This window comes from Lithobates pipiens, unplaced genomic scaffold (assembly GCF_037356315.1).
Source record: "Lithobates pipiens isolate NorthernLeopardFrog02 unplaced genomic scaffold, aLitPip1_a1.2 Scaffold_22, whole genome shotgun sequence".
Classification (NCBI taxonomy): Eukaryota; Metazoa; Chordata; class Amphibia; order Anura; family Ranidae; genus Lithobates; species Lithobates pipiens.
Window position 1 is genome coordinate 218392007 of NW_027507784.1, and position 21081 is coordinate 218413087.

The 21081-nt window shown below is 45.9% G+C and overlaps 1 protein-coding gene across 2 annotated transcripts in view; it reads right to left on the minus strand.

Annotated features, from left to right (window-relative positions):
• EMP2 (epithelial membrane protein 2) overlaps nt 1-21081 on the minus strand; it is a 336071-nt gene that overhangs the window by 216832 nt on the left and 98158 nt on the right. Inside the window, exon 1 of one of the 2 annotated variants that reach the window (XM_077448854.1) lies at nt 13201-13223. The exons of the other annotated variant lie outside the window; for it this stretch is intronic. The gene's annotated coding sequence lies outside the window, so the exon portion shown is untranslated. Of the gene's footprint in view, nt 1-13200; nt 13224-21081 lie in introns of those variants that run through there. 2 annotated transcript variants of the gene reach the window in all.

Consider the following 21081-nt stretch of genomic DNA (forward strand, 5'->3'; position numbering starts at 1 on the left):
AGTTCAATCCCGGTAGGGACCCTAGGTCTCCCTGATCCTTGTTAGCTGCATAAGTTCATCAGCTGCATTTCAGTTGGTGCATCAGTGCAGCGTGAGAAAATCTAAAGGAAAGGGGGGCCGTGCTCCTGATGCAGTGAGATAAAGAAAGATCCCCCCATCCTGGGGTGTGAGTCTTCCAAGGGTGGGGGGGGCAGAAGGGGGTCAATCCCTCTATGCCTCGCCCCATCGTGGTGGGCAGCGGTCATTATCAAGTCACAGCAATGAGCCGTCTAAGAATCAGCAGCAGGCTACGTCAAACGCTGTCCCCCACTGCTCCACTCTGTGTCCCCCCCCCCCCCCCCATCCCTGCAGTCATTCACATCCACTTCAGCGAGTCAGTGTCGCTTGCATAGAGACAGCAACTTATGTCAAAACAAAGGACCCAGGGGTAGAAAACTCAGCAAAGTCAAGGTGAACACCTGTATTGAGGGCCTCCAACAGAGAGGGAAAGTCCCTCACAACTCACGTGTCCCCTCTGGAGTAGTCGCCCGTGACTGTCAGCACTGCCTCTGAGATCTCCACTGGATGTTCCCCTGCAAGAACTGCGGGTCAGAGGGTACTCCCGGCGGTGGAAGGAACATCAGCCAGTTTTGCACTCGGAGGGGTTCTGTATCCAGGAAGGTGAACAGATCAGACAAGTCTCTTGGAGTGTGGAGATGAAACGACCGTTGATCTCTCCTGAATATGACCGACAGCGGGTATCCCCAGCGGTAGGTGGCTCCCTTCCGACGGGCTGCTTTCAGCAGTGGGTGGAGCATGGCTCTCCACTGTAGAGTGGCTCTAGAGACATCCGGCAAAATCTTGACCGTCGCTCCATCGAAGTCTGCATCTCCCGCTTCCCACGCTCTGCGGGTAATCAATTCCTTATGGGTGTAATAGTGAAGACGACAAACAACATCCCTTGGTCTGTCGACATCCTTACGACTTCGGTCCCAGCGCTCGATGAATTAGATCGAACTCCAAGGTCAGGGGGAGCGGGTCACCCTGGAGCGTTCGGAAAAAAGCAGTGGCAGTAACTGCCAGGTCTTCTGGTCCGGTTGCTTCCGGGAGGCCGCACAGACGGAGGTTGTTCCGTCTGCTTCTGTCTTCCATCTCTTCCTGATGTAATTGGAGCAGCGTCGCAGCATCAATATGGGCATCCTGCAGGCGCTCCAGGGCACGGATTGCTTGTTAGGTCTGCTACAGAAGTCTCCTCCACAGTCAGCCTAGTAGTTATGGAGCTCAGCTCCCACCGTACCTCCTGCATGTCCTTGCGGTGTTGTGTCTCCAGACAGCCGATGAGGGACTCTATATCTGCTTTAGTGGGTAGGGCTTTAAGGAGTGCCCATAGCTCGGCATTTCCCCCGGGTCCCATGGAGCTCACCAACGGGGTTCCCGATTGTAAGGCAGGGGGGAATTGTCTGATAACGAGTCAGAGTCCAGCGAGGCAGCCGGTGAGGTCGGTCGGCTCCCCTGCTCCACGCTTCTCTCCCCACCTGAGTCCGCCATTTTAGAGGGAACGGAAGGGAGCAGAGATTGCCATAAGAAATGCTCGATAGAGCCTCCGGAGTCTCTCGGTCTCGCCTGTCTGGTCTTCCCCCTTGTTCTTCTCTTAGCAGACATGCCTCGAGCTAAAAGGTAGGTCTCAGATCATAATAGGCTCCGGTAGTTGGGAGAAGGTCGGGAGCTTGGGATAAAAGTGTCCTCACCCAGCCATATCCAAGCCACGTCCCCAGAATTAGTTTCATCTCTGGAGTTGATCCCCTTTTTAAATGCATGCCAATATTCTGTTTGCTTTGTTAGAAGCAGCTTGGCATTGCATGCCATTGCTGAGCCTACTACATCATCCTTGCAATAGCCAGGAAACTTTCAAATAAAACCTTTACTTGCCAGGGATTTCCCGTTTGTAAGACCGGTGGCTGCTATTCCTCCAACTCCCTCAGCCACCAGTCTTGGCATGTCCCATTTGTAGTTTTATATACATCAAGGAGGGATGCACTTCCGCTCCTTCTCACTGTAGTGGGAGGACGCGACTCAGAGACCCTGCTTCGTACCACCTATGGAGGCGGTACAGATCTTGTCCTAAAAATGACAGACCCCCTGGGCTGCTCAGTTTTCACATGCAGCAGATGGTGATTGTAAGAGCCGTTCAGTGTATTTGAAACCGTCAGGTACCATGTTTCCCTGAAAATAAGCCCTACCCCGAAAGCAAGACCCAGCATGATTATCAGGATGGGCTGCAATATAAGCCCTACCCCAAAAATAAGCCCCAAAGTTCACACAAAAAAATAAACATGTAATCAATTTTGTTTAACACAATTATACTTGTGCAGGGTCTCCGTTTGTTACCATTTACTGCTGCTGGAGGTCCTCTACTCCCGGCTGATGTCTGCAGCCCCTTCCTCTTTGGTGTATGGAGCGGGCTGACATCAGCGGGGATGAAGGCTCTCCTCCCTGCCGAGGGGGATCTCAGAGAAGAGCAGATCATGTGAATGACCAGGGGAGCTGTAAAAGGCATTTTCTATAAAAAACTGGACACACTGCACCTTATTGTACCAGTATAATATTTTTATTTAAAGTGATTACATAATTTCATAAAGATTTTTAAGCAAGTTTTTGTTTTTAAATGATTAAACTGATTGCTGACCTGACAATGGGAGGGGTGGGGGGAGAGAAGACAAAGGAACATTAAAATATTTTATTGATTTATTCCAGATTGATTTTTAGACAATAGAGAGGGGTAAATGACACTGTACAAGCATGGTGCTGTCTAACCTGCTTTAAAAAACAGGGTTTACTTTTATTTTGTACATACCATAAATAAGATACCACCTGAAAATAAGCCCTAGTGTGTTTTTTGTTGAAAAAATATTATAAGACCCGGTCTCATTTTTGGGGAAACAAATATAAAACTACTTGTAGTGAGCAGCTATCAAACACCAACCAATTGAAGGATGACTGGGCGGGCTGCCAAGTTTGTGGCCCCACCCCTTTTGTAAGCAGCCCCGTCATTGACTGGTGTTTAATAAAAAAAAAAAAAAAAACACTGCTTAGGTCCGTTTAGGTCTTATTCTCTCGTTGATGTGCATTACATGTGAAATCACATATCACTGGAATTATTGCACTTGAAGTTAACCTGTATGGCCAACATACTTTGGAGGGGTTGCCACCATCCATGCCAAGTTTAATTTTGTAGCGGGTGACATTTTGGACAAAATGTCAGACGCATGTAAATTTAGTTTTTGCCACAGAACAGTAGGGGTTCTGAGGGTTAATTACATAGGTTGGCCTAACATCAGTCTGACCAGGCTGTGTTCTGCTGGTCATGTGAACGGTGAGGTGCACATTGCAGGCCAGAACCAGGCTTGGTTGGATGTTTAGGCATCAGCCTTCTCCAAACCAATCAGTGGGAGTGCCGGGGCCCACTGAGGAGTCTGGGAAGGGGTACTTAAAGGGTGTGGGTCAAGTGTTCAAGGAGAGGAGTTCGTGAGACCCCTGTGAACGGGTCTGGCTCCAGGACCGGAGTAGCCCCGTGAGGGGTCCCGGTCACAGGGTGTGTGACATCCCGAAACATGTTCCTGTCAGAGGCCCCCAGTAGACCTGCCTGGTCTGGGGTAGGGATCCATCTGTTCCCAAGTCTCGGAGCCTGCTGGTCCGAGGTGCAGTAACTGAGGGAGGATTCAAGGTGCCCAGGTGTGCTCTCGGCTTGAAGGGGCACCACAGCTTGTGGAAGTAACCGAGGGAGGACTCTTCGGAGGAGGGCCGGCAGGTGGCATCCTGGGAAGTGCCTGGTTACTGAGCTGGGAAGGACATTGACGAATTCACGCTTTTCCATTACCATTGAGGAGACGGGATACATTCCAGGTACTGAGGGAAGAGGTTCCTGTTCACCCTTAGTTACAACTTGTCCACGTTCATAGGATTGTTTCAATGCATTGATCATGCTGACTGCCATGATCTCTGGCTAGGGATCTGTTCAGCCTTGAAGTACCCAGCTGCGAGTGGCTACTCTCTGGGTGGAAGTAGAGACTTTGGTAGGCCTGCAGTTCAAAGTGCCCGAGTTCTTCACCCGTGCCCTCTGTTCCCACAAGAGACTGTTATTGGATGTTACTACTGCGAAATAAAACCTGTTAAAAAAAGGACTTTATCAGTGTTCAAGTCATTGGGTATCAACCTTGGGAACCCCTAGATGTGGAAGAGCAGTCCAAGAGAAGGTAACTGGTAAGCCCAATAAGTCAAGGCCACCCTGCAAGGGTTGTGGCCGCTACAATTTTTTTTTAGGTTTTATTTTCCGCTTGAGGTGCATTATATGTGAAGCTATATATCACAGGAGACCGGTATTGTGGTAATATTGAAGTTTGAGCATTAGAGGCTTCCACCGTTATGGTCAGGCTATCGATTAATAAGGTAGCACTGCACTTAGTTTTTTCTCATGCTACAGTGTTGCTAGTGTTACTGATTTAAAGCAGCATGTCTTTGTTGCGGCTAGGGATCTGCTCACATACACCATACAAGCACAGATTGCCGTTAGAAACGCTGCAGGAGGGAAAATATTTCTAATACTGAATTACAGCAGAATACCATGTGTATAATAGAGAGTAATAGGCATGTGTTTACAGTTCAATAAGGATTAAATAAACCATGTAAGGTTAATAGGATTTTTTACCCACCGTAAAAACCCTCTCTCTGAAGTTCATTGACGAACACAGCATCTTCATCTTGACCTTGGGGTTATAATCACCCCTTTAGGAAAGGACTAGGCTGAAAGTTTCAAAAACAGCAACACTTACACAGTAATGCCCAGGGGGCGGTCCTACTGGCTATAAACCTCTATCACTGCATCCAGCAGCTCAGTTCGTCAAAAGCAGTACAAACAGGAGGGGTGGGTGCTGTGTCCATCAATGAACTACAGGAGAAAAGGATTTTATGGCGAGTACAAAAATCCTATTTTCTCTTTTGTTCATTGACGGACACAGCATCTTCATCTTAGGGATGTCCCCAAGCAGTGTCAAACAAACAAGTGGTGGGAACTGCAAGAATATAACGCCACCCATAACCAGAGCTCCTCAACGGAGGAGTTGCAACTTTAAACAGCCGCCTGCAAAACCTTGCGGCCAAAGAAAGCATCCAAAGATGCACTCATATCAACTTTGTAAAAATTTGTGAAAGCGTGAGGACCAGTTCGCCGCCTTACACACCTGGAAAACAGATGCTTGATGTCGTAAAGCTAAAGAGGCACCAATTGCCTAGCCCCTTATGGCATAAGCCTGAACCACAATCTGTCTGATCCACCAAGAAATTGTAGCCAATGAGCCCGCCAGTCCCTTCTTCAGACCAGCCAACACAAACAGCGAGTCTGACCTCCGAAAAGGAGACAGATATACCCCCAGAGCCCAGACCACATCCAAGGAATGCAAAGCCACCTCTTTGGGGTGTGACGGCCAAGGACCTAAGGACAGAAGCACAATGTCCTCATTTAAAATGAAAGGCCGAAAAATCCTTTGGCAGAAACCAAGGCTGCAGACACAGCACCACTTTATCCTTGTGGAGGATCAAGTAGGGAGACTTGCAAGACAAAGCCGCCAACTCAAACTCTCCTGGAAGATGTAATAGCCACTAGAAAGGCTACTTTCTGAGAGAGAGTGCCAATAAGGGGGATCTCCCAGTTTTCAAATGGCGGTTTCTGAAGAGCACCAGATTCAAATCCCACGGAGGTAAAGGTGGTCGAACCGGAGGGGCCACATGTTGAACCCCCAAAACAAACATACTCACCAATGAATGAGTCACCAAGGGTCACTGAAGAAAAAAAAAAAAAATAAGCAGATATCTGCCCCTTGATGGTATTTAAGGAAAGTTTCTGATCCACTCACTGCCAAAACAAAAGATACTGGAAATAAAAGTATGTGCGGGAATGCCACCCCATCTCCTCACACATGGAGATGTATGCCTTCCACGTACAATAATAAATCTTTCGAGAAGATGACTTCTGCGCCCTCAGCATAGTGGATATTACCGAATCTGACAGACCTCGGTCCCTTAGCACCTGGCTTTCAACAGCCATGCTGTAGTCCGCTTGCGAGTTTTCTACGCCTGGGATGTACATAGCCGACACTGCCCACAGGAGGATGTGAGTGACCTCTCGTGCAGCAGTTGAGCTCCTTGTTCCTCCTTGATGGTTGACATGCGCCACTGACGTGGCGTTGTCCGACAGGATCCTGACCGGACGCCGTTGTAGCCTCATTGACCATGTGGAGAGGCAAAGCCTGATTGCCCGAAGCTTAATCACATTGGTCGCGGGAAAATTCAACTGCCGATGAAAGACCCTAGGCCAACTGTTCTCCCAGCACTCCCCCCCCCCCCCCCCCCTCCCAACCCCAACCAGTCAGGCTGGCATCTGTTGTGATCACCGTCCAATGGAGAGGAAGGAATGATATCCCGGACTGAAGGGCCAGAGACCTCAACCACCAGAGAAGGGAATCCATGACTAACTGGCACACCCCAATTTGACAATCCAGGGATAATGGAGATTTGTTCCTTTGACAAAATCTCTTTCTGCAAGAGTGTGAAATTGAGCGTACAGTACTGTCTCGAAAGTGGCTACCATGAAGCCCAGAACGTGCATGCAGAAGCGCAGTGACAAGCACCTGCAGTTCATTAAGTTCACCGCAGCTTGAAGAGTCTGCAGCTTGTCTGAAGGGAGAAAAATTCTTGCTTCCGGAGGAGTCCAACAGCAAGCCCAGGTACTCCAGGCGTTGAGTCGGCACTAACAGCGACTTCTTTAGGTTCAGAACCTAAACTCCCAGAGAGTCTGCCTGGTGATCGCTACATCCTCCCTTAATTCTGAGGCGGAAGCTGCTCTCAGAAGGTTGTCTAGGTAACCCACGATTGCTATTCTATTGCCTTAACAGCACCCAGAGTCTTTACCAAAGTGTTAGTTCAATTCTGGCGCTGACGCCAGGACAAAAAGGGAGTACCACAAACTGGTAGTGCTCTTCCGACTGCAAATCGCAGAAATCTGATACATTAGGCATATGGGTACATGCAAGCACGCGTCCTGGATATCCAGGGACGCCAGGAAGTCCCCCTGATGGATTGCAGCGACCACGGAGCGAACTGATTCCATCCTGAACCTTTGCACCTTTCACAAAGCTGTTGAGGGCCTTCAAGTCCAGGATTGGATGTACCTCTTCCTTTTTGGAGACTATAGATTGAAGTAGAATCCCTGAAACCTTTCCAATGTCAGTATAGGTACTATAACCCCACGCAGTAGCAGGTCCTGAACTGCCCCGAACAGGGCCTCCCGACGAAGTAGAGGTAGGTTGGATGGAAAAAATCTGGGGACAAGAAACTCTTGTATCCCGATGAAACCAGTTCCCAGACCCACTGGTCTGACAGTAGAGAAGTCCACCGGGCTGCAAACTCCCGAAGGTGACGCAAACCTTCATGCGGTAACATTTTTGTTCAGACTTGTTTGGCTTGCAAAACCAGGGACGCTTTTGTCCTTCACCAGGCGTCTTGTCGGACTGGAATGTGAAAAAGCCATTTGAGTGGAAAGAGAGGGCCCTTGCCTACGGCGTGGCTCCTTACCCTTTCTGGACCATGGGAGCAACACGCTCTTCCCACCGGTAACATTTTTAATAATGTCATCCAGCAAAGCGCCAAAAAGCCTCTCACCTTGGAAAGGCAAATCTGGCAGTGATTTTTCAGATACTTGGTCCGCAGACCAGAATTTCAGCCAAATCAGGCACAGTAGCACCACTGCCGATACTGATGCTCTAGAGAGCAGGGGGCCGTATCCAAGGCTGCATCACGGCCATGCACCAACTGGTCTCCCAGCTCTATGCAGACCGGGGGAGATTGTTTCTTCTCCAATTCACGGTGCAACAACTTTGCCCATTCAGTAAGCGTCTGCGACACCAAGGCTGTGGCCAGCACAGGTCATAATGCAGACCCCACTACCATAAATATGGACCGTGTGTCAGGGCTGGCTTAACCCTTCCTCCTCTGGGCTGGCCTCTCAGCTGTCGGCAAATTTCCAGCTCTCTTCTCTCTCCACAGTTACCAGCTGTTCCCGATGATGCTCGTCTGACCTGCCTATTTAAAGCCTTCCAGCTCATTTCTCTATTGCCTTCACGTTGGTCACATCACAAGGAACCATCTCCTGCTGTTTGTTTCAAGACTGGCTTGCTGACATCCCTTCTGGCTTCTTATCCTGCTTGCAGTTGCTCTCCTTGGATCCCCGACTTCTGGACTGGCTGACTACCCAATCTGGCTACTGGACTCTGGCTTGCTTGACTACGCTTTTTTCTATTTATCTTTTTATTAATAAACAAGTGTGATTTGATTGTACTTCTGTCTCAATCTGTTTCATGGTTCCTGACACCGTGCCACTGTTTCGGCCCTCCCGTCGGCAGGGTTTTTGAAGGCAGGAGTCCCTTCTACCAGAATCATGGTTACTTTATTTAACCTGGATACTCGGTATACTCGGGGTGGTCAACGACCGGAGGAGACGTCCATTTTTTCAGGAGGCTCTCCTCAAAGGGGTAACACACCAACCTTCTTAGGACTGAAAAGGCCCGCTGTGGACTTCCCCATTCCTTGTAGATCAACCTATCAAAATAAGTCAAATACAGAAACACCTTAGGCATGTGGGCTGGTGTGCGGGACCCAAAAGTGACCGCCACCTCAGCAGAGGTTCCTACTGCATCCTGTATCTTCAGGGTATCCCACACCGCAGTGATAAGTGCTCCTACTAGCACTTTTTCCTGCACTAACCCGGACACGAGTCATTCTCAATGTCCAAATGGTCCTGGTCTGCATCCTCTAAGACGTCAGAACAGGGGCCGCCAGACACTGCGGGACCAGAGTCTTAATCAGAGCTCTCCCCAGAAGACAGGGGGGGCAGGGGGTGTTTACCCCCCTTGCGCCCGCATTCCACTACCACCCTGGCAACAAAGGTCTCCAGGACTGCCGACAAATCGTCCATAGGCACCAGATTTTTTGTAGGCGAGCCGTTTGCAATAGCAGGGATGTCTGCGGAAAAGAAGCTCCAGCTTCTGATGCCATGCTGACCCTCACTCGCCTATCACAACTTAGGGACTTATGGAAAGGTACATACATCCCACCCTCCTAGCAGAGGGGCCCCTCCGCAGGACTCATCAACCTGACCAAGTGCTGTGCTGCCGGTGACCGCTCTGCCCCGCTTCAGTCACAAAGTGCTCAGAGTGAAAACCACGCTTTTCTGAGGTACACAGACCCAGCACTAGAGGTAAAACCATGCAGAGCCTCAGCAAAATGGCTGTAGCCTCCTTTACTGAGGTAAATTTACTCAGACACCTCACAGCACAGAAAAAAAAGGGGCAGAAAAGAAAAAAAAAAAAAACCCCAACAGCCAGCGCAACCCTGCCAAACCTCAGAGCCCCACCAGTCTAGGTACATACACCATACCTCACGCTCAGTCACACCGCGGCCGCAGCAGGGGAACGAGGGATAGGAAGAGAGGAAAGGGAGAGCAAGAGACCCCCCTAGTCAAACTCCCAGGGAATGTGCAGCTTCTCAATCCTACCAAGGCAGGGAGAGCAGTACTTACCCTTACCGTCGGTGATTGCTGGATGCATTCTGCCACAGACCCATCACCCGAGCAGTCCAGGGTGGCTGCTGGCCATGGCACACCGACACAGAAGCCCGGTCATGTGTGCCCCAGAGCATATAGCTCACCGGCCGCCCATGGATCAGACAGGGCATGCCGCAGCCGACCCATCGTGTAACTAGGGCCTGCTCACACTGGATGGCAAGGCTGGCCAGACTACTAGGATCTATATTATCCAGCCCGCCTGTTGATTGTAGATCACAAGAATCAAAAATGCAGTTAAGATAAAAATAAAAAATTCCCAGGACCAATGCGCCCACCGGAAGCCAGGCCACCAGGCAGAGAAAAAAAAAGCTGCTGGATGCAGCGCGAGGGGTTATAGCCAGTAGGACTGTCCCCTGAGCGGTACTGTGCAAGTGTTGCTGTTTTTAACACTTTCTGCCTAGTCCTTTCCTAAAGGGGCAATATAACCCTAAGGTCAAGATGAAGATGCTGTGTCAATGAACTAAAGAGAAATGTTTATCTGCTGTTCTGGCTGGAGCAGGGGAGAATTAATGAAAGTATATAGAATGAACTAAAACATTGTGCATATGCATGCTTTACTGTTATAAGAATTTCACCTGTCTGTTGTGCTCAGTAGTGTCGCCAAGAATAACGGGCGTAAATTTGTTGAAATGGAGAGTTTACATTTAACATGTCCAGGGCTAGTGTACCCTCACACATACACTGCAATTCCCAAAGATTCATGGGAAATGTGGTTCCTTCTCCGGTAAGAGGGAGAGAGGATAGGATGTAAACCACTATTTTAACAGCCAGGGCAGGACTTAGGGTGGTGGGCGCCCCTGGGCTTGAGTCGCTTTCGGGCCCTACCTTCTATACATTACTGTATTTATCAGCATATAAGATGCACCCCAAGTTTAGGTGGGAAGTTTAAGGAAAAAAAATAAATAAATAAATAAAAATAAAAAAAAAATAAAAACTTACATTTAAATGCCCATCAATGCAGCCTTATCAGTGTCCATCTGCAGCCTTGTCAGTGTAGCCTTGAAGTTTAAAAATGGCGCCGCCAAGATACCAAGTCCTGTGTATATTGGCGGCTCTCAAGTCCTCTTGGCGGCTCTTGGGTCCTCTCGCAATCCCGAGCAGAGCCCAGAGTAGCCGAGTGTACTCGGCTTGGCTCAGTTACACCCAATCCCTGTTTTATGTAAATCATAGGGCGGGACTGGGCATGACTGAGCAGAGCCGAGCACACTCGACTATGTATCTCAGCGGGGCCCCCTATTGGGTGGGGCCCATGGGCTTTAGCCCAGTTAAGCCCAATGATAAGTCCAGCCCTGGTAACCGCTCCTCCTTGGCAGAATAGATGCATCTTTTAAATTGGGGTCCTTTCACACGGGGCGGATCAGTGCTGATCCGCCCAGTGGATATCCGTTTGCTCAGCGGGGATCACACCGTCAATCCCCGCTGAGCAGGAAGCTGACAGGTTAGTCTCTGCACACTGCGCAGGGACGGACCTGTCACAGCGCCGCTCTGCCCTATGGGAGATCGGATTACGACGGACCAGTGTCCGTCGTCACCCGATCCGATCACAGATGGAAAGATAGCTTTTTCCTCCGTCACACTTTTTCGGATCGGAGCGGGTCAGATGTCAGCGGACTTGTCACCGCTGACATCCGATGCTCCATAGAGGTCTATGCATCTGTTCAGGTCCGCCTGAAAAACTGACAGGCAGGCCTGAACGGATCGTCAGTGTGAAAGGGGCCTTACAGAGCTAACTTCCTGAAAATTCAATTCGATTTTTCTCTTCAATGGTAAGGAATTTCACAAAACGTATTAACTATTTCTAGTGTTTTGTGTAGGAGGGTGTACTAATGGAGGATTTTTTTCAGATCCCATAGTTTCTTTAAATCAAAAGAAACCATGCTTTTCTAAATCCTGTATAAGTACAGATACCAGTCAGCATGATGTGATAGCAGATAAGGGCACAGACAAATAGATTAGGAGCATGTGCTTTCCTGTATTTTCACACCAGCCAATCTCTAACTGAAAAATATGCAAAGTTGTGCAAGTACTTTTATTTAGTATTTTTACCAGATTTTTATTTCTGATCAGATGTTCTTAAAGAAATTACCAATAAGCTACATCGTGTTGCCATGTGCAAGAAACTCATTCTGCGTCATTACAAACCCTCTTCACCATTTCTGTTTGCCATTAAAGTGGTTGTACAGCTTGTACAACCACTTTTACCTACAGGTAGGCCTATATTAAGGTTTACCTGTAGGTGCTCAAAATAGCTCCTAAACCTCCACGTGACTCCAGTCAGTCACGGAGCCTGGAGTTCGTGGCCCCGGAAGGAAGTGGGGTGAAGATGGGACGCTCCCTGCAAATGGGGACAGAGGAGACATCGCAGGCTTAGTTTTCAGGTGACACATAATGGGCTACGTACCGCCCATTATGCTTTACCTTTGCAGAGAAATAAAGAGGAAGTAAAACCCATTAGGGTTTACTTCCTCTTTAAAGTAGCAACATTGGAAATTACTAAACAACTCTTCTGGATAGAGCAACGCCTGCTTTGCAAACAAACTTTTTATTGTCAAAATTGGTTAACACCCTCTTACATGCTTCTGACAATTTAAAGTGACTTTTTTAATTCTGGCCTTAATAAAAGTGAATTACTATGCTTGGCTGCATCTAGAAAAGGCTTTTTTGCATGCTCAGTGAAGCCTGCAATTAGTATGAACTTTCTTTAAGCTCACAGAGATGTAACATGATATAAACTGGCACCACATCAGAGACTAAACTGAAAGAGGGGGGGGGGGGGGTGGGGGGGAAACACACACACACAATTTTTTTTTACAGTGGCAGAATCCTAAGGAAAAGGAATCAACTCAAAATGTATACAAAAGTACTATCATATTGTGTATAAAACAAAATCAGCAGATCCAATAAAACTAAAAAAAAAAAAAAAAATAGGAAGATGTGTATTCATGGACCTCCTATGAGTATGAAACAAAACCATAACATACTGAAATATAATAAAATCACACAAAATTTATCAGAACTCAGATCTTCAGTAATAGGAGGTTCTACATCTGTAAAGCATGTAGGAAAAAAAAATAAAAAATACAGGAGGTCTCAACTTAAAAATGTTGATAGCAAGGAGCTCACCCCAGGAACCACCCAAACTCACATATGTGAAGGTAACCAAGGTCGCTACACAAAATCAGGTATGGGAAAATGGAGCTCAAAAGGATCCCCCCCACGCAAACTGCCCCAACATTATGTTAGTGTGTTGGGGAAAAACAAAAAACAAACACTATGAACCCCAAAGGTATTAGGGCATGATTACACCGGCTACGTGGGGAGGTTTGGAGGCAGGGTTGGGGAAATGGATAAGCAGTGGTTTTACCACCCCCAAGCACCTGCCTTAACACAACATGGAGGTCTGAGAAGGTGGTGCACATGCTGTTGCCTCAATGCTTTACTTAGAGAGGAACTGCAAAATGCTCACATAAAAATTGTAATAAAAAATGTTTGCCATTCTGAAGCTTCCCTCAACCACTTTGCAATATCTATATCTATTCTGTACTTGCCAAATATGCTGCAGAAATCTCTCTCCACAGTCTGGCTTCATCCATTCTGACTGAGCAGCTGAAGCTACCGCCTGTTCAGTGTGTGTATTTACAGACACACAGGAGCCACACCTCCAGCTCTTATTGGCCCTCTATGACTTATTCTCTCTCCCCACCCCCCTTCCCCCCTCCTGGCAAACCCACAGAGAGATGATCAGACAAGAAAACAAGAAGTGGGCTGTATAAGGTATTTACTGGCAGAAAAAATTAAAATAAAATAAAAGTTTTACTATCCAAAAGTTAAAACAAGGGCACAAGATTTAATAAATGGAAATTTAGGAAAAAAAAAAAAAAAAAAAAAAAAAAAAAAACCTGAAGGTCCACTTCCAGGGCCATGGCCAACAAAATAAAATTACATGTTGCATTCAGCAGGCAGTACAGCTGCCAAAATGCAAACATGAGTGAATGGGAATGCACAGCAATTGCTTTCAGTTGCAGTGTGGCAGCCTCTCAATGCATAAAACAGGCATCTAATAAGTTATCCACTGCAGACAGCTTTTCAGAAGGCACTGCAAGTACAAATAAGGCCCTGCAATAGAATAGGGCCACCATCCTTACAGTAATAAACTGGGCCGTTCAGTTATACAATCACTTTCCAGTTCATTTATTGCTACACAGATAGGTTACATAGTTGATTTACTAAATGAATAAAGAATGTTCAATTTGCACCTAAATTAGGCAAAGCTAAATGAAAATATACTTCAAAAGATAAGCTAATCACCTACAAAAGGAAAGGTTTGAAAAACTATTTGCTCACACACAATACTTTATTTGTGCAAGATTGGGTATTATTTGCAAAGTTATTTTTCCCCTTAGCTCCACTTAATTAACCAAGCTTAGTAAAAATTTACTTTATAAAGTGAACCCACTTCATTTTAGTAAATCAATCTTAGTGTCTGGGACTTGCTACCACCAGTCCACTGATGATCATAGGCAGTCGTAGTACCCGAGAAAATAGAGGGAAAATCTGTGCAGCCTGGACGCATGTTTGTGACTTCGGTCCAATGAAAGTTTTATAATCAGACCCTTGTTAACTCAAACTATGATTAAGAGCCCTTTCAACACTGCTCTATAGCAAAACGCATATGTGTTTTAAACTGTGTTAGACGAGTTTCTGGTGCATTTTTGGGTTGCCTACACCTGTGAAAAATTGATATGTGACAAAAAAATAAAAATAAAATTGCACTAGAGGGGTGTGTTTTGCCATGATTTCCATAGGAAGATGCATTTTTGGGGCAGTTTTAAAAACCACACCAAAGATGCAGAGCTTTTAAAAACACACCCCACTCACAGCGCAGTGGTGTGAAAAGTCCCATAGGTTTCAAGGGAAAAATTTTTTACCTTGCAAGAAAAACCACACTACAGCAAAAACGTATCAGTGCGAAAGCAGCCTAATTACGCCTCCCTGGTCATGTGTTATAAACCAGGCAAAAAAAAAAACCCACACAAAATGAACAGTCCCACAAGAGGATACTGCAGAGCTTGAAGTGGTCTTAACCACCTCAATACAGGGCACTTATAACCCCTTCCTTCCCAGACCAATTTTCAGCACTCTCTCACTTTGAACTATTAGTCATGCTACACTCTACCCAAATTAAATTTTTATCATTTTGTTCACACAAAGCTTTCTTTTGGTGGTATTTATTCACCACTTCATGTATTTTTTATGATTGTAGCGGTGACATTTTGGACAAAGTGTCATTCATGTGTAAATTTAGTTTTTTGCCTCAGAACAGTACTGGGGTTCTGAGGGTCAATTATGTAGGTTAATTTACATCAGTTTGGCTGGGCTGTGTTAGAGTTCTGCCTGGTCATGTGTACAGCGAGGTGCACACGGCAGACCAGAACCAGGCCTGGTTGGACATTTTGGGTATCAGCTTCCTCAGAGCCAATCAGTGGGTTTGCAGGGCCCCGCTGAGGAGTCTGGGGAGGGGTGCTTAAGGTGTTGAGGTTACGGGTGGTTCGTTCGTGAGGCCCTAGCGGTCTGTTCCTGCTTCTGGACCGTGGTAACCCCGCGAGGGGTGCAGGTCATGGGAGCATTCGTCGCTATGCCACATGCTTCGGTTGGTTAACCTCAATAGACCTGCCTGGTCTGGGGGTAAGGATCCGTCTGTATCCAAGTCTCGGAACCGGCTGGTCCGAGGTGCAGTAACTGAGGGAGGATTCAAGGCATCCGGGTGTGCCCTCAGCTTGGAGGGGCACCGCAGCTAGTGTAAGTGACCGGGGAGGATTCTTCGGAGGAGGGCCAACAAGCTGGCATCCTGAGAAGTGCCTGGTTGCTGAGTTTTGAAGGACACTGACGAATTGACACTTTTTCCAGTACTACCAAGGAGACAAAGAACGTTTCAGGTACTGAGGAAAAAGGTTACTGTTCACTTTCAGTTACAACTTGTTCAAGGTCAGAGATTTCACAAGTTCTGAGTCAAAGCACTGATTGCCATAATCTCTGGCTAGAGATTTGTTCAGCCTTGAAGTGCCCAGCTGCGAGTGGCTACCCTCTGGGTGGTACTAGAGACTTTGTTATATCTGCAGTTTAACCACAATACAGGGCACTTTCGCCCCCTTCCTTCCCAGCCCAATTTTCAGCTTTCATCGCTCTAGCGCTTTCAGTGACAATTGCGCGGTCATGCTACACTGTACCCAAATGAAATTTTTATCATTTTGTTCGCACAAATAGAGCTTTATTTTGGTGGTATTTATTCACGACTCCGTTTTTTTTTTTTTTGCGATATAAGCGCAAAAAAGCGGAAATTTGGAAAAAAAAACAATATTTTCTTTTTTCTATTTTAAAAGAAATCCAATAAAATCTAATTTTGTCATAAATTTAAGCCAAAATGTATTCTGCTACATGTTTTTGGTAAAAAAAAATTCCGTTAAGTGTATAATAATTGGTTTGTGTGATCACGGACATATGTACGCAAATGATCATGTACATATGTGTGCAGGTGATCACGTACATATGTGTGCACATAATCATTGGGACAAGTGATTTTAGTGGGACATATGTGGGGGACATATGTGGGGGACATGTTTTTATTATTAGGGACATGTGTTTTTATTTTTTGGGGACATGTATGTTTTGGGGACATGTGTGTTATGGGGACATATGTGGGGACTGGGTGGTGTGTTGTGTGTTTACACTAGACTGAAGATCAGTGAGTAAAAAGCTGTAAAAAACAGCTCATACTCACTGATCATCAGCCGGCTGCAGCAATCTGCTCTCCTCTCCTCAGCGATGACTTCTGTGTGAGGAGAGGAGGAGCCGATTGCCTAGCAACAGGCTGTTTGTTTACATCACATGACGGCCGTGATTGGACACGGCCGTCATGTGATCAGGAGGGCCAATCACAGAGCCCTCCTGCCGATCTGAGATGCGCCATGTCCCGGTGACACGGGCGCATCGGGATCGCGCCGCTGTGCGGGCACGCGCGCGCGCGATCCCGCTCCTCCTGATGGACGTTCCTGAACGTCCTATCAGGAGTGGACGGCTCCCACCCGGCCGTATATGTGCATTGGCCGGGTGGGAAGTGGTTAAGGTGCCTCTGTTTCTTCACCCTTGCCCTCTGTTCCTATACGAGACTGTGTTGGATGTTACCCCTGCAAATAAAAAACCTTTCAAAAAGGACTTCATTTGTGTCAGCGTCCAAAGTTGTTGGGTACCAATCCTGGGAACCCCTAGACGTGGAAGAACAGGCCAAGCGGAGGTAACCGGTAAACCCAAAAAGTTAAGGCTGCCCTGCAAAGGTTTATGGCCGCTACACAATATAAGTGAAAAAAAAAGCGACTATTTGGGAAAAAAATATAAAATAAATAAAAACCACCACACAATTTTCTACTACTTTAGATTTTTATTTTTTAACCACTTCAGCCCCGGACCAATTTGCAGCCTAAGGACCAGAGGTCTTTTTACAATTTCGCACTGCTTTAACTGGTAATTGCGCGGTCATGCAATGTTGTACCCAAACGAAATTTGCGTCCTTTTCTTCCCACAAATAGAGCTTTCTTTTGATGGTATTTGATTGCCTCTGCGATATTTATTTTTTGCGATATAAATGGAATAAGACCGAAAATTGAGGGAAAAAAAAAAAAAAAAAAAAGATATTTTCTACTTTTTGTTATAAGAAAAATCGAATAAACTCAATTTTAGTCATACATTTAGGGCAAAATTTATTCAGCCACATGTCTTTAGTAAAAAAAATGTCAAGCAGCGTATATTTATTGGTTTGCCCAAAAGTCATAGCGTCTACAAACTAGAGTACATTTTCTGGAATTTACACAACTTTTAATTTATGACTGCCTATCTCATTTCTTGAGGTGCTAAAATGGCAGGGCAGTACAACCCCCCCCCCCCCCCCAAATGACCTTATTTTGGAAAGTAGACACCCCAAGGAAATTGCTGAGGGGCATTGTTGAGCCCATTGATTATTTTTTTTGTCCCAAGTGATTGAATAATGACAAAAAAAAAAAAAAAGTTTACAAGAAGTTGTCACTAAATGATATATTGCTCACACATGCCATAGTTATATGAGGAATTGCACCCCAAAATATATTCTGCTGCTTCTCCTGAGTACGGGGATACCACATATGTGGGACTTTTTGGGAGTCTAGCCGCGTACGGCACCCCAAAAACCAATCACTGCCTTCAGGATTTCTAAGGGTGCAAATTTTTGATTTCACTCCTCACTACCTATCAGTTTCGAAGGCCATAAAATGCCAAAATAGCACAAAACCCCCCCCAAAAGACCCCATTTTGGAAAGTAGACACCCCAAGCTATTTACTGAGAGGCATGTTGAGTCTATGAAATATTTTATAATTTGCCACAAGTTACACGAATATTATAATTTTTTATTTTTATTTTTGCACAAAGTTGTCACTAAATAATATATATTGCTCACACATGCTATAAGCATAAGTCAAATTACACCCCAAAATAAATTCTGCTGCTTCTCCCGAGTATGGGGATACCACATGTGGGGGACTTTTTGGGAGCCTAGCCACGTACGGGACCCCGAAAACCAAGCACTGCCTTCCGGATTTAAAAATAAAACGCTACCAAAAAAAAACTGTTAGCGATCGCAGGGATCAGGCCTGACTCTGCAATCGCTGCAGTTATGTGTTTAGTGTTTTGTAAGTGACAGTTATCGATCAATACTGCACTTAGGTGGGCTGGGCGGAGGGGCAAAACGCAGGTGCTAGCAGGCTTCTGGGCTGATCCTGCCAATAATGCGTTTTTTTGGAACCCTAAACTGCTGGGGACGCTAGTATAGATCTGATCAGATATTGATCTGTTCAGATTCTATACCACTACAGGAGGTATATGCTTTGCGCGTGGGTGTTAGCGGTACTGGCACTAACCTAGCGCTGCCTGGGGCGACGCAGACCCTGACCCTAAAACCTAATTGATATCACCTGCCGGGTGATCAGGGGGTTAAACCTTTATTGGGTAATAAATGGTGGGTGCCCTGATGCTATAAAAAGTAAACTAACCAGAGTCACCCGTAACACTTATACGGTGATCACTGGTGAAAGGGTTAACTAGGGGCAATCAGGGGGTTCAAAGTTTTATTAGGTAGTATATGGGGGTCCCTGGCGCTATATAAAAACCTGACGGTGAACCTAAAAAAATAACTAGCTACCTAGCGGCATCAGTGACACTGATGCAGCGATGAGAAAAATGATCGCTTAGTGATACTGGCAAAAGGGGGTGAAAGGGTTAACTCTAGGGGCAATCAGGGGGTTAAACCTTTATTGGGGGTGGTAGGGGGCTACCCAGGACCTAACACTAACTGCTCTGACACTTTTTACTGTCACAACTGACACTGAATGCAGTGATCAGTAAATAAAATGATCACTGCAATCAGTGACACTGACTGGGAGGGGGGCAGGGGGGGATCGGGGGGGTTTGTGTGCCTACATGTTAGTGTAGTGTTTGATGCACTTACTTTCAGTGTTCGCCTCGTAGGAGGATGACATCACTTCCTCCCTGCCTGTGTTTACTATACACAGTGGGAGGAAGCTTCTCATTGGCCAGGAGCGATCGAGAGGGGATGGCCAGAAACCAACGGCCATCCCCTCATCCCGGATCGCTCCTGAAGTGAAACTGACTGCCGCATCCAGCGGGAGGGGGCCCGATCAGACCCCCCACCCGCTGGAAGGCAAGCACGTACATGCCATTCTGGTGACGTACATTGGCATGCGGCGGTCCTTAAGTGGTTAAAGAGAATTTTGGTGAAAATTTAGGCCCAAGTGTATTCTACTGCATGTCTTTGGTGAAAAAAAAAAAAAAATAATAAAAATAAAAATCCTGATAAGTGTATGATCATTGGTTTGTGTGAAAGTTATAGAGCCTACAAGCCATGCTACGCATTATTGAAAATGTATCAATCCTAATGCACTGATGGCCCATCTCATTTCTCGAGGCCCTAAAATGTTAGGACAGTACAATAACCCACAAATGACCCCTTTTTTGGAAAGAAGACTGAGGTAGTCAGTAAGAGGAGAGGCAGTGAATCTTTTGAAGTTGCAATTTTTCCCCCACAATGCTTTGTAAAAAAAAAAATATAACATAATATAACATAAATAAATATATATATATATATATATATATATATATATATATATCTCACACACTAAATTGTCATATTTACAAGTGATTTTTCACACATAGTGCCGGTATAATTGCAATTACACCCCAAAATACATTCTGCTATTCGTCCCGAGTATGGAGATACTCCATGTGTGAGACTTTTCCACAGCCCAAAATCCATATAGCACCATCAGGCGTTATAAAGGCATAAATTACACATTTAATTTCCTGAGTACCCATCACATTTTTGAAGGCCCTGGTGCACCAGGACAATTATATTACCCACAAAATGACCCAATTTTGGAAAGAAAACAACCCAATGTATATTCTATATATTTTTTTTCCTCACAAAGTTGTCAATTTAGACGATCTTTCCAACACATAGCCAAAATTACACTCCAAAATACATTCTGCTACTAGTCTTGAGTATGGCGATACCCCATGTGTGAGACTTTTCCACTACCTGGCCACATACAGAGGTCCAACATGCAAGTAGCACCTTCAGGCTTCTACCATATAGCATGTACACACCAAGAATTATACACCAAAATACATTCTGCTCAGCAAAAAAGGGTAAAAAAAATAAAAAAAGTTTATATGCAGCGGCTGGGTGGGAATTGGTTAAGAGAAGCAGATTTTTTGTTTTTCTTTTGCGGTTTTATATTTACCGAGGTGCCTGCAGCATCGGTCCGATGCCGCATTTTTCCCCAGCGCCTCAACACTGAGAACCAAGCAATTGATATTCGCTGATGGCCCAGTTTCCTCAGCTCCCTGAGCAGAAAGCTGGTGACCGTCAATCAGTAGCTCTCTGCTCTGACCCCCCCCAGTCACCTTATAAAAGGGGTTTATTTACATACCATTTTCAGTAAATGCACTGCGGATCACATATACATTTTTATTGCTTTGTGCATGAGGGTTCCGATGAGTAGAAGTTCCACTTTAGTGTGGAGCTCTGCTTTTAGTAGGAGTCTATTATATTGCTGCACATGCGCATTGGCAGCATTTGCACATTTGGTTTACACCAAGCACAAGACACTAGATTTAATTTTTTTAATTATTTGAATGTCACATTGCACCCCAGAACAGTGCCATTTCTTAATTATTCTATTCAAACATTTGCCTTCCAAAGTCACCTAATTAGTGAAAAGCATCTGCCTGTGTGTAATTTAGGCTTCATGCACACGAGACACATGCAAACTCTGCTGGACACGTTTTTAAAAGCTGAAGCCGACGGTTAGAAACGCCCGTTTTGCCG